We start from the raw sequence: 10,862 nt of genomic DNA, 5'->3' as shown, positions 1-10,862 counted from the left end.
CCTCCACCATTTACACTCATCACACAAAAGGGTTGTTTCTTTCTGTTATTAATATTCTGCTTCCTACATTATATATCAATATATACCAATACAGTCTGCAAGGAATACAATCCGTAAGCACACATGATTGTGCGTGCTGCTGCTCCACTAATAGTACTAACCTTTAACAGTTCATTTTACTCATTTTCATTCATTACTAGTTACTAGTCTTATAACACTAGTTACTAGTCTTATAACTTCACCTTTATCTCTACTTTTTACACCAAAATGCGTCCGTTCTCCCTTTTCTGTCTACACACTGTGTCTGCTTGTAAGTACTATGTGTGTGTGCGCTGCCGAACATGCTAATCTGCTCGTAAAACCAGCAATGTGCCGTCATGCCTGTAAAAAAAAAATATGGCGAACCGATACTTTTCAAAAAGAGTTTAGTACCGTTTTTGATTCATTAGTACCGCGACACTATACTACTACTGGTATACCGTACAACCCTAGTGTGTACTAGGGGTTTAACGGTACACAAACATTTCGGTTCGGTACGTACCTCGGTTTAGAGGTCACGGTTCGGTTCATTTTCGGCACAGTAAGAAAACAACAAAATGTACATTTTTGGGTTATTTATTTACCAAATTTGCAAAATCTTCCACCAAAAATATTTTTTTTTGTGGAATATTTGATGTGAAGTAATGGGAACCTTGGATAGGTCAATAATTCATAATAACATTGATTTTGATTCAATATGATGTTTTGAGCAATGACAGTTTGAAAGAAAAAACAGCTTTGTTTTATTAGTCAACTTTTTATAAATTACATTTCACCTTTAAGCTTTTTTATTTCACTTTTGTTATGTTTTCGTTTATTTTAATAGTATTTTTAGAATGTGCCGTGGGCCTTCAAAATAGAGTTGTCCGATATTATCGGCCGATAAATGCTTTAAAATGTAATATCGGAAATTATCGGTATCGTTTTTTTTATTATCGGTATTGGTTTTTTATTTATTTTTTAAAATTTTTTATTACATCAACATAAAAAACACAAGATACACTTACAATTAGGGTTGTTTCTTTCTGTTATTAATATTCTGCTTCCTACATTTATATATCAATATATATCAATACAGTCTGCAAGGAATACAGTCCGTAAGCACACATGATTGTGCGTGATGCTGGTCCACTAATAGTACTAACCTTTAACAGTTAATTTTACTCATTTTCATTAATTACTAGTTTCTATGTAACGGTTTTTCTTTCTTTTTTTTTCAAGAAAATGTTTTTAATTTATTCATCTTATTAATTTTTTTTTCAAAGGACCTTATCTTCACCATACCTGCTTGTCCAAATTAGGCATAATAATGTGTTAATTCCACGACTGTATATATCGGTATCGGTTGATATCGGTATCGGTAATTAAGAGTTGGACAATATCGGAATATCGGCAAAAAGCCATTATCGGTCATCCCTACTTTAAAACATTAGCTGTGGGCCACAAATGGCCCCCGGGGCACACTTTTGACACCCCTGCTATAGATAATAAAAAATGAAATGTGATAAATCTATGGATAAAAAGCAGAGCCTGGCGACGCATGCGCGTTGATCATAACTCTCTCTCTCTCCCTGTCTTTGACTTTGTTTTGTTTTTAACCCCTTCTTAACCCTGAACGCACATTGAAAATATATGCAACCCTAACTCAAAATGCCGGACATTTGAGGCATTTAAGAAACTCCGCCCTGACAGCTCCGCAAAAGAGGACATGTCCGGTGAAAAGAGGACGTATCGTAGCCCGTTAGCTGGTAGCATGCCGTGTGTTGTGCCTCGGTGTGCATTGTTTACACAACGTGCGTTACGCTACTTAATATGTCCGTGTGGAAACTCGGTCGGTGCACCTCCGAACCGAACCGGACCGGAACCCCCGTACCGACACGGTTCAATACAAATACACGTACCGTTACACCCCTACTTTAACGTATTGTCCAACTATTCCAGTTATAAGCACAACATGTTTGTAATTGCTGCATGTGAGATTTCATTGTAGGTCAAAGTGAGCAGCACGCGAGGTAAGTTGCAAGCATCTGAAGCAGCGCTTATCCATTTTGCACTTGCACTTGAACGTGTCTTTTGTTGGCGAGTCCACGAGGCACTTTTGAAACATGCATTATGGCTATCAGGATGTGTCTGCACAGGTTTGCACGGCTGTGAGACCACGCGGCTGTCCCTTTTGTTCTTCAGGGAGGTAAGGCACTCTTAGATTCACAGTCAGCATTATGTTGATTAAGATTTGAACTCTTATTTACTGGATGTCATTCAGGGTTTGCACTTGCTGTGAGACTGTGCTAAAGTGTATTCCGTTATAAAAAAGACAACACATAAGTGTCTATTGGTTATTTTAGCCTACTATCAAAATGACTTTAATAGTCTTATATAAGTGTCATAATGAAGACGACACATGATGTAAGTGTCTGTATTAGCCTACTATCACAATTACTTTAAAAGTCTTATATACGTGTTATAATGAAGACAACACATGATGTAAGTATCTATATTAGCCTACTATCAAAATGACTTTAAAAGTCTTATATAAGTGTTATAATGAAGACAACACATGATGTAAGTGTCTATATTAGCCTACTATCAAAATGACTTTAAAAGTCTTATATAAGTGTTACAATGAAGACAACACATGATGTAAGTGTCTATATTAGCTATATTAGCCTACTATCAAAATGACTTTAAAAGTCTTATATAAGTGTTATAATGAAGACAACACATGATGTAAGTGTCTATATTAGCCTACTATCAAAAGGACTTTAAAGTCTTATATAGGTGTTATAATGAAGGCAACACATGATGTAAGTGTCTATATTAGCTATATTAGCCTACTATCAAAAGGACCTTAAAGTCTTATATAAGTGTTATAATGAAGGCAACACATGATGTGTCTATATTAGCTATATTAGCCTACTATCAAAAGGACTTTAAAGTCTTATATAAGTGTTATAATGAAGGCAACACATGATGTAAGTGTCTATATTAGCTATATTAGCCTACTATCAAAAGGACTTTAAAGTCTTATATAAGTGTTATAATGAAGGCAACACATGATGTAAGTGTCTATATTAGCTATAATAGCCTACTATCAAAATGACTATAAAAGTCTTATATAAGTGTTATAATGAAGGCAACACATGATGTAAGTGTCTGTATTAGCTATATTAGCCTACTATCAAAAGGACTTTAAAGTCTTATATAAGTGTTATAATGAAGGCAACACATGATGTAAGTGTCTATATTAGCCTACTATCAAAAGGACTTTATAAGTCTTATATAAGTGTTATAATGAAGGCAACACATGATATAAGTGTCTATATTAGCTATAATAGCCTACTATCAAAATGACTATAAAAGTCTTATATAAGTGTTATAATGAAGGCAACACATGATGTAAGTGTCTATATTAGCCTACTATCAAAATGACTATAAAAGTCTTATATAAGTGTTATAATGAAGGCAACACATGATGTAAGTGTCTATATTAGCCTACTATCAAAATGACTATAAAAGTCTTATATAAGTGTTATAATGAAGGCAACACATGATGTAAGTGTCTATATTAGCCTACTATCAAAATGACTATAAAAGTCTTATATAAGTGTTATAATGAAGGCAACACATGATGTAAGTGTCTATATTAGCCTACTATCAAAATGACTTTATAAGTGTTATAATGAAGGCAACACATGATGTAAGTGTCTATATTAGCCTACTATCAAAATGACTTTATAAGTGTTATAATGAAGACAACACATGATGTAAGTGTCTATATTAGCCTACTATCAAAATGACTATAAAAGTCTTATATAAGTGTTATAATGAAGGCAACACATGATGTAAGTGTCTATATTAGCCTACTATCAAAATGACTATAAAAGTCTTATATAAGTGTTATAATGAAGGCAACACATGATGTAAGTGTCTATATTAGCCTACTATCAAAATGACTATAAAAGTCTTATATAAGTGTTATAATGAAGGCAACACATGATGTAAGTGTCTATATTAGCTTACTATCAAAATGACTTTATAAGTGTTGTAATGAAGGCAACACATGATGTAAGTGTCTATATTAGCCTACTATCAAAATGACTTAATAAGTGTTGTAATGAAGGCAACACATGATGTAAGTGTCTATATTAGCCTACTATCAAAATGACTTTATAAGTCTTATATAAGTGTTATAATGAAGACAACACATGATGTAAGTGTCTATATTAGCCTACTATCAAAATGACTATAAAAGTCTTATATAAGTGTTATAATGAAGGCAACACATGATGTAATTGTCTATATTAGCCTACTATCAAAATGACTTTATAAGTGTTATAATGAAGACAACACATGATGTAAGTGTCTATATTAGCCTACTATCAAAATGACTATAAAAGTCTTATATAAGTGTTATAATGAAGGCAACACATGATGTAATTGTCTATATTAGCCTACTATCAAAATGACTTTATAAGTGTTGTAATGAAGGCAACACATGATGTAAGTGTCTATATTAGCCTACTATCAAAATGACTTTATAAGTCTTATATAAGTGTTATAATGAAGACAACACATGATGTAAGTGTCTATATTAGCCTACTATCAAAATGACTATAAAAGTCTTATATAAGTGTTATAATGAAGACAACACATGATGTAAGTGTCTATATTAGCCTACTATCAAAATGACTATAAAAGTCTTATATAAGTGTTATAATGAAGGCAACACATGATGTAAGTGTCTATAGTAGCCTACTATCAAAATGACTATAAAAGTCTTATATAAGTGTTATAATGAAGACAACACATGATGTAAGTGTCTATATTAGCCTACTATCAAAATGACTATAAAAGTCTTATATAAGTGTTATAATGAAGGCAACACATGATGTAAGTGTCTATAGTAGCCTACTATCAAAATGACTATAAAAGTCTTATATAAGTGTTATAATGAAGGCAACACATGATGTAAGTGTCTATATTAGCCTACTATCAAAATGACTTTATAAGTGTTATTGTTAGGATCCGCTGCACGGATCATATTCTGTTTGGGTTTTCGGGTCACTTGTGTTTTTTCTGTTAGTCTTGGCCCCATTCTAGTTCCTGTTTATGCACCTCTTAGTTGGTTACCATAGTAACTTATTACGTTCACCTGCCGCGGGGGTTCCCGACACGCACCTGTTGGTCATCATTGACATTATTATTTAAAGCCTGCCTTCTCAGTCAGTCGGTCTGGCTTCTTTGTTTTGCATCCCGCGACTGCCACGTAGGTTTGTTCTAGTTTCCTAGCTCCTGCTAGTAGTCACAATCTGTGCTAAGTGTTAGCCTTAGCTTCCGGTGCGCTCGGCACCTCGTCCTGTCGGGTGTGTTCTCTGTTTTGGTACCAGTTTTGTGTTATTGTATAATTACATCATGTCGTTACCTGCAAGTCCTGTCCGGTTTTCGTCCTTTGCATCTTGGGAGAGCAAAGATCCCGCATCACCATGCGTCCAGAATGTGACAGTTATAATGAAGACAACACATGATGTAAGTGTCTATATTAGCCTACTATCAAAATGACTTTATAAGTCTTACATAAGTGTTATAATGAAGACAACACATGATGTAAGTGTCTATATTAGCCTACTATCAAAATGACTTTATAAGTCTTATATAAGTGTTATAATGAAGGCAACACATGATGTAAGTGTCTATATTAGCCTACTATCAAAATGACTTTATAAGTGTTATAATGAAGGCAACACATGATGTAAGTGTCTATATTAGCCTACTATCAAAATGACTTTATAAGTGTTATAATGAAGACAACACATGATGTAAGTGTCTATATTAGCCTACTATCAAAATGACTATAAAAGTCTTATATAAGTGTTATAATGAAGGCAACACATGATGTAAGTGTCTATATTAGCCTACTATCAAAATGACTATAAAAGTCTTATATAAGTGTTATAATGAAGGCAACACATGATGTAAGTGTCTATATTAGCCTACTATCAAAATGACTATAAAAGTCTTATATAAGTGTTATAATGAAGGCAACACATGATGTAAGTGTCTATATTAGCTTACTATCAAAATGACTTTATAAGTGTTGTAATGAAGGCAACACATGATGTAAGTGTCTATATTAGCCTACTATCAAAATGACTTAATAAGTGTTGTAATGAAGGCAACACATGATGTAAGTGTCTATATTAGCCTACTATCAAAATGACTTTATAAGTCTTATATAAGTGTTATAATGAAGACAACACATGATGTAAGTGTCTATATTAGCCTACTATCAAAATGACTATAAAAGTCTTATATAAGTGTTATAATGAAGGCAACACATGATGTAATTGTCTATATTAGCCTACTATCAAAATGACTTTATAAGTGTTATAATGAAGACAACACATGATGTAAGTGTCTATATTAGCCTACTATCAAAATGACTATAAAAGTCTTATATAAGTGTTATAATGAAGGCAACACATGATGTAATTGTCTATATTAGCCTACTATCAAAATGACTTTATAAGTGTTGTAATGAAGGCAACACATGATGTAAGTGTCTATATTAGCCTACTATCAAAATGACTTTATAAGTCTTATATAAGTGTTATAATGAAGACAACACATGATGTAAGTGTCTATATTAGCCTACTATCAAAATGACTATAAAAGTCTTATATAAGTGTTATAATGAAGACAACACATGATGTAAGTGTCTATATTAGCCTACTATCAAAATGACTATAAAAGTCTTATATAAGTGTTATAATGAAGGCAACACATGATGTAAGTGTCTATAGTAGCCTACTATCAAAATGACTATAAAAGTCTTATATAAGTGTTATAATGAAGACAACACATGATGTAAGTGTCTATATTAGCCTACTATCAAAATGACTATAAAAGTCTTATATAAGTGTTATAATGAAGGCAACACATGATGTAAGTGTCTATAGTAGCCTACTATCAAAATGACTATAAAAGTCTTATATAAGTGTTATAATGAAGGCAACACATGATGTAAGTGTCTATATTAGCCTACTATCAAAATGACTTTATAAGTGTTATTGTTAGGATCCGCTGCACGGATCATATTCTGTTTGGGTTTTCGGGTCACTTGTGTTTTTTCTGTTAGTCTTGGCCCCATTCTAGTTCCTGTTTATGCACCTCTTAGTTGGTTACCATAGTAACTTATTACGTTCACCTGCCGCGGGGGTTCCCGACACGCACCTGTTGGTCATCATTGACATTATTATTTAAAGCCTGCCTTCTCAGTCAGTCGGTCTGGCTTCTTTGTTTTGCATCCCGCGACTGCCACGTAGGTTTGTTCTAGTTTCCTAGCTCCTGCTAGTAGTCACAATCTGTGCTAAGTGTTAGCCTTAGCTTCCGGTGCGCTCGGCACCTCGTCCTGTCGGGTGTGTTCTCTGTTTTGGTACCAGTTTTGTGTTATTGTATAATTACATCATGTCGTTACCTGCAAGTCCTGTCCGGTTTTCGTCCTTTGCATCTTGGGAGAGCAAAGATCCCGCATCACCATGCGTCCAGAATGTGACAGTTATAATGAAGACAACACATGATGTAAGTGTCTATATTAGCCTACTATCAAAATGACTTTATAAGTCTTACATAAGTGTTATAATGAAGACAACACATGATGTAAGTGTCTATATTAGCCTACTATCAAAATGACTTTATAAGTCTTATATAAGTGTTATAATGAAGGCAACACATGATGTAAGTGTCTATATTAGCCTACTATCAAAATGACTTTATAAGTGTTATAATGAAGACAACACATGATGCAAGTGTCTATATTAGCCTACTATCAAAATGACTTTATAAGTCTTATATAAGTGTTATAATGAAGACAACACATGACGTAAGTGTCTATATTAGCCTACTATCAAAATGACTTTAAAAGTCGTATATAAGTGTTATACTGACGACAACACATGATGTAAGTGTCTATATTAGCCTACTATCACAATTACTTAGTCTTATATAAGTGTTACAATGAAGACCACATGATGTAAGTGTCTATATTAGCTATAATAGCCTACTATCAAAATGACTTTAAAGTCTTATATAAGTGTTATAATGAAGGCAACACATGATGTAAGTGTCTATATTAGCCTACTATCAAAATGACTTTAAAAGTCTTATATAAGTGTTATAATGAAGGCAACACATGATGTAAGTGTCTATATTAGCCTACTATCAAAATGACTTTAAAGTCTTATATAAGTGTTATAATGAAGACAACACATGACGTAAGTGTCTATATTAGCCTACTATCAAAATGACTTTAAAAGTCGTATATAAGTGTTATACTGACGACAACACATGATGTAAGTGTCTATATTAGCCTACTATCAAAATGACTTTAAAAGTCGTATATAAGTGTTATACTGACGACAACACATGATGTAAGTGTCTATATTAGCCTACTATCACAATTACTTAGTCTTATATAAGTGTTACAATGAAGACCACATGATGTAAGTGTCTATATTAGCTATAATAGCCTACTATCAAAATGACTTTAAAGTCTTATATAGGTGTTATAATGAAGGCAACACATGATGTAAGTGTCTATATTAGCCTACTATCAAAATGACTTTAAAAGTCTTATATAAGTGTTATAATGAAGGCAACACATGATATAAGTGTCTATATTAGCCTACTATCAAAATGACTTTAAAGTCTTATATAAGTGTTATAATGAAGACAACACATGACGTAAGTGTCTATATTAGCCTACTATCAAAATGACTTTAAAAGTCTTATATAAGTGTTATAATGAAGACAACACATGATGTAAGTGTCTATATTAGCCTACTATCAAAATGACTTTAAAAGTCGTATATAAGTGTTATACTGACGACAACACATGATGTAAGTGTCTATATTAGCCTACTATCACAATTACTTAGTCTTATATAAGTGTTACAATGAAGACCACATGATGTAAGTGTCTATATTAGCTATAATAGCCTACTATCAAAATGACTTTAAAGTCTTATATAGGTGTTATAATGAAGGCAACACATGATGTAAGTGTCTATATTAGCCTACTATCAAAATGACTTTAAAAGTCTTATATAAGTGTTATAATGAAGACAACACATGATGTAAGTGTCTATATTAGCCTACTATCAAAATGACTTTATAAGTCTTATACAAGTGTTATAATGAAGACAACACATGATGTAAGTGTCTATATTAGCCTACTATCAAAATGACTTTATAAGTCTTATATAAGTGTTATAATGAAGGCAACACATGATGTAAGTGTCTATATTAGCCTACTATCAAAATGACTTTATAAGTCTTATATAAGTGTTATAATGAAGGCAACACATGATGTGTCTATATTAGCCTACTATCAAAATGACTAAATAAGTGTTATAATGAAGACAACACATGATGCAAGTGTCTATATTAGCCTACTAGCAAAATGACTTTATAAGTCTTATATAAGTGTTATAATGAAGGCAACACATGATGTAAGTGTCTATATTAGCCTATTATCAAAATGACTTTAAAGTCTTATATAAGTGTTATAATGAAGACAACACATGACGTAAATGTCTATATTAGCCTACTATCACAATTACTTAGTCTTATATAAGTGTTACAATGAAGACCACATGATGTAAGTGTCTATATTAGCTATAATAGCCTACTATCAAAATGACTTTAAAGTCTTATATAGGTGTTATAATGAAGGCAACACATGATGTAAGTGTCTATATTAGCCTACTATCACAATTACTTAGTCTTATATAAGTGTTACAATGAAGACCACATGATGTAAGTGTCTATATTAGCTATAATAGCCTACTATCAAAATGACTTTAAAGTCTTATATAGGTGTTATAATGAAGGCAACACATGATGTAAGTGTCTATATTAGCCTACTATCAAAATGACTTTAAAAGTCTTATATAAGTGTTATAATGAAGGCAACACATGATGTAAGTGTCTATATTAGCCTACTATCAAAATGACTTTAAAGTCTTATATAAGTGTTATAATGAAGGCAACACATGATGTAAGTGTCTATATTAGCCTACTATCACAATTACTTAGTCTTATATAAGTGTTACAATGAAGACCACATGATGTAAGTGTCTATTAGCTATAATAGCCTACTATCAAAATGACTTTAAAGTCTTATATAGGTGTTATAATGAAGGCAACACATGATGTAAGTGTCTATATTAGCTATATTAGCCTACTATCAAAATGACTTTAAAAGTCTTATATAAGTGTTATAATGAAGGCAACACATGATGTAAGTGTCTATATTAGCCTACTATCAAAATGACTTTAAAGTCTTATATAAGTGTTATAATGAAGACAACACATGATGTAAGTGTCTATATTAGCCTACTATCAAAATGACTTTAAAAGTCGTATATAAGTGTTATACTGACGACAACACATGATGTAAGTGTCTATATTAGCCTACTATCACAATTACTTAGTCTTATATAAGTGTTACAATGAAGACCACATGATGTAAGTGTCTATATTAGCTATAATAGCCTACTATCAAAATGACTTTAAAGTCTTATATAGGTGTTATAATGAAGGCAACACATGATGTAAGTGTCTATATTAGCCTACTATCAAAATGACTTTAAAAGTCTTATATAAGTGTTATAATGAAGGCAACACATGATGTAAGTGTCTATATTAGCCTACTATCAAAATGACTTTAAAGTCTTATATAAGTGTTATAATGAAGGCAACACATGATGTAAGTGTCTATATTAGCTATATTAGCCTACTATAAAAAGGACTTTAAAAGTCTTATA

This window comes from Entelurus aequoreus, linkage group LG09 (genome assembly GCF_033978785.1).
Source record: "Entelurus aequoreus isolate RoL-2023_Sb linkage group LG09, RoL_Eaeq_v1.1, whole genome shotgun sequence".
Lineage (NCBI taxonomy): Eukaryota > Metazoa > Chordata > Actinopteri > Syngnathiformes > Syngnathidae > Entelurus > Entelurus aequoreus.
Note: the sequence above shows the minus strand (reverse complement) of the source record.